Source organism: Triticum aestivum, chromosome 3A (genome assembly GCF_018294505.1).
Source record: "Triticum aestivum cultivar Chinese Spring chromosome 3A, IWGSC CS RefSeq v2.1, whole genome shotgun sequence".
Taxonomy (NCBI): domain Eukaryota; kingdom Viridiplantae; phylum Streptophyta; class Magnoliopsida; order Poales; family Poaceae; genus Triticum; species Triticum aestivum.
The window spans coordinates 441141547-441146039 of record NC_057800.1 but is presented as its reverse complement, the minus strand read 5'-3'; positions in this window follow the sequence as shown (position 1 = coordinate 441146039).

The following is a 4493-nucleotide window of genomic DNA, read 5'->3' as shown; positions in this document are numbered from 1 at the left end:
TCTTCATGATGCTCTCTTTATGCTTCAATTCTTATCCTTTATGTTGGCATCATTGAATTCATCATGCCTAGCTAGGGGCGTTAAACGATAGCGCTTGTTGGGAGGCAACCCAATTTTATTTTTGTTCTTTGCTTTTTACTCCTGTTCCGAATGAGAAGAATTTTTCTTATGAGGTAGGGGGCGTGCCCACCCCCCTGGGCGCGCCCTCTACCCTCGTGGGCCCCTCGTGGCTCCCCTGACGTACTTCTTACGCCTATATATGTCCATATATCCTAAAACGATCGGGGAGCACAATAGATCGGGAGTTCCGCTGCCAGAAGCCTCCGTAGCCACAGAAAGCCAATCTAGACCCGTTCCGGCACCCTGCCGGAGGGGGCAATCCCTCTCCGGTGGCCATCTTCATCATCCCGGTGTTCTCCATGACGAGAAGGGAGTAGTTCTCCCTCGGGGCTGAGGGTATGTACCAGTAGCTATGTGTTTGATCTCTCTCTCTCTCTCTCGTGTTCTTGAGGTGATACGATCTTGATGTATCACGAGCTTTTCTATTATATTTGGATCCTATGATGTTTCTTCCCCCCCCCCTCTACTCTCTTGTAATGGATTGAGTTTCCCCTTTGAAGTTATCTTATCGGATTGAGTATTTAAAGATTTGAGAACACTTGATGTATGTCTTGCCGTGCGTATCTGTGGAGAACAAACGAAGAGATTATGGTAGGGTACGAAACCACCTCAAAGTTATTCTTTCCAATCAATCCATTGGGCTATTCCTATAAGTGTCACAAATAGCCCTAGAGTTCATACTGGAATAACACCTTAAGACACAAATCAACCAAAATCCTAATGTCACCTAGATACTCCAATGTCACCTCAAGTATCCGTGGGTATGATTATACGATATGCATCACATAATCTCAGATTCATCTATTCAACCAACACATAGAACCTCAAAGAGTGCCCCAAAGTTTCTACCGGAGAATCACGACGAAAACGTGTGCCAACCCCTATGCATAGGTTCATGGGCGGAACCCGCAAGTTGATCACCAAAACATACATCAAGTGAATCACGTGATATCCCATTGTCACCATAGATACACGCGGCAAGACATACATCAAGTGTTCTCAAATCTTTAAAGACTCAATCCGATAAGATAACTTCTAAGGGGAAACTCAATCCATTACAAGATAGTAGAGGGGGGGGGGAGAAACATCATAGGATCCAAATATAATAGCAAAGATCGCAATACATCAAGATCGTATCACCTCAAGAACACAAGAGGGAGAGAGAGAGAGAGATCTAACACATAGCTACTGGTACATACCCTCAGCCCCGAGGGAGAACTACTCCCTCCTCATCATGGAGAGCACCGGGATGATGAAGATGGCCACCGGAGAGGGATTGCCCCCTCCACAAGGTGCCGGAATGGGTCTAGATTGGCTTTCGGTGGCTACGGAGGCTTCTGGCGGCGGAACTCCCGATCTATTGTGCTCCCCGATCGTTTTAGGGTATATGGAGATATATAGGCAGAAGAAGTACATCAGGGGAGCCACGAGGGGCCCACGAGGGTAGAGGGCGCGCCCAGGGGGGTGGGCGCGCCCCCTACCTCATGGCTTCCTCGAAGCTTCCTTGGCGTGGACTCCAAGTCTCCCGGGTTGCTTTCCTTCCAAAAATAAGATCCGTGAACTTTCAGGTATATTGGACTCCGTTTGATTTTCCTTTTCTGCGATACTCTAAAACAAGGAAAAAACAGAAACTGGCATTTGGCTCTGGGTTAATAGGTTAGTCCCAAAAATAATATAAAAGTGTATAATAAAGCCCATAAACATCCAAAACAGAAGATAATATAGCATGGAGCAATAAAAAATTATAGATACATTGGAGACGTATCAGGCTTCATCATCTCCAGTAGAGGAATTGAAGCAAATCCAGCTAAAATCCAAGCTCTGTCACAGTTGGCTATCCCAACTGACCTCAAGAAAATTTAGAAGTTGACTGGATGTGTGGCGTCCTTCAGCCGCTTTATCTCCCGAATAGGAGAAAAGGCACTCCCCCTTTATCGCCTTCTTCGGTGCACCGAACACTTCAAGTTGACGGACGCATCCACGGCCGGATTGGAAGAAATAAAAGCCATCCTGGCCACCAACCCAATCTTGGCCGCGCCAAATTTTGGCGAACCAATGCTGTTATATATAGCGGCAACTCACCAAGTTGTAAGCGTAGTGCTCGTCGTCGAACGAGAGACAGACGGACATAAATTCCCACTTCAAAAACCGGTATATTATGTATCCACTGTCCTCACTCCATGCAAATCACGGTACCCACATTATCAAAAGATAGCATACGCGGTATTCATGGCATCCCAGAAATTACGACACTACTTTCAAGAGTGTTCAATTACGATGGCCTCAGAAGTACCACTCAACGACATAATAAACAACCGCGATGCCACGGGCCGGATTGCCAAATGGGCTATCGAGCTCCTCCCGTTCGACATAACATATAGACCACGGAGAGCCATTAAGTCGCAAGTACTGGCCAATTTCGTCGCCGAGTGGATAGAAGCCGAACTCCCTAAAGAGTATGACGCGTACTCCAATTGGATCATGCACTTTGACGGCTCTAAAATGCTGGCTGGTTTGGGGGCTGGCATCATCCTGACGTCCCCCACTGGAGATACAGTCTAATACGTACTCCAAATACTATACACAGACTCCAACAATGCAGCCGAATACGAGGCCCTATTACATGGTCTCCGGATGGTAGTTTCCATGGGCATTCAATGCCTGGAGGTGCATGGGGACTCGAACCTCGCAATATCTCAAATAAATGAAGACTTCGATGCCAAGGATCCGAAAATGGCTGCATATCACAACGATGTCCTCAAAATGTCAGCTCGGTTCGAGGGGCTTGAATTCCACCAAGTGGCTCGGGAAAACAATCAAGCGACGGATATCCTCGCCCCTATCGGCGCTAAGCACGATCCTATCCCACCTAACATCTTCTTGGAAAGGCTGTTTAAGCCATCCGTGGTATGGGAAGGGGACACCGGTAACAATAGTCCGGACCCGGCCACAACATCGGATACCGAACACTCTGACACAATCGGAGGCTCTGCCATCGAAATAACACCTTCAGCCCACGTGATAATGGCTGTCATCGCCCCGTGGACAGAACCATTCCTGGCCTACCTAACCAGGCAGGAACTACTTGAGGACCAAAATGAGGCACGCTACATAGTGCGGCGATCTAAATCCTACAAGGTCCATGAGGGAGAGCTTTATAAAAAAACACTACCGGAGTCCTTCAAATGTGCATCTTCGAAGAGGAAGGGCGGAAGCTTTTGGCAGAAATCCATGCTGGACTCGGCGGCCACCATGCCGCAGCCCAGGCCCTTGTAAGCAAGGCCTTCCGTGCAGGTTTCTATTGGCCGACGGCCCGAGCAGATGCATAGGATCTGGTCCAACGTTGCGTCGGTTGCCAGCTTTTTGCAAACCAAAGCCATATGCCGCCTACCGCTCTCTAAACAATCACCATTACTTGGCCCTTTGCGGTCTGGGGGCTTGATATGGTGGGACCCCTCAAAGGGGGAACCCATAAGAAAAAATACTTACTGGTCATGGTGGATAAATTCACCAAATGGATAGAAGCCAAACCCGTTAAAACGGCTGAATCCGGACCGGTGATAGACTTCATATCTGGGGTTGTACACCGTTATGGCATCCCCCACAGCATCATCACTGACAATGGCATGAACTTTACAGCCGACGAGGTAAAACTTTGGTGCAGCAACATGGGCATCAAGCTTGATTATGCTTCTGTCTATCACCCGCAAATTAACGGTCAAGTCGAACGAGCAAATGGTCTTATCATGAGTGGCATCAAACCCAGATTAGTGCGGTCCTTAAAGGAATCAAACATGCACTGGGTAGAGGAGCTCAACTCCGTACTATGGGGGCTGTGGACCATGCCGAATCGCACTACCGGATACACACCGTTTTTTATGGTGTACGGCGCAGAGGTGGTTCTGCCTTGCGACATAATTCATGACTCACCTCGAGTGCGCATGTACGAAGAAAAAGTGGCCGAGCTCAATCGGCAGGACAATTTGGACACCCTGGAGGAGGAGCGCGACGTGGCAAAAGCCCGTTCCGCATTCTATCGGCAACAGGCTCGAAAGTATCAAAGCAGAGAAGTATGGGCCAAAACCTATAACGTTGGCGAACTAGTTCTACGCCTGAAGGAGAAGAAAAAGAACAAGCTCAAGCTCAAATGGGAAGGTCCCTTCATTATTGACCAAGTTCTGACCGGTGGAGCGTACCGTCTGTGGGATGCATCGGACAATCGACTCAAGCCAAACCCATGGAACGCAGCCAGACTCCGAAGATTCTACGCCTAGTGCCGGACTCCATGTTGGTCTCCTTACCCCCGTCAATTTTTTACATATCCGTTATCTGTCTTTTCTCTCTTTCTTCTTTTTTCTTCTCCTCAAGGCCTT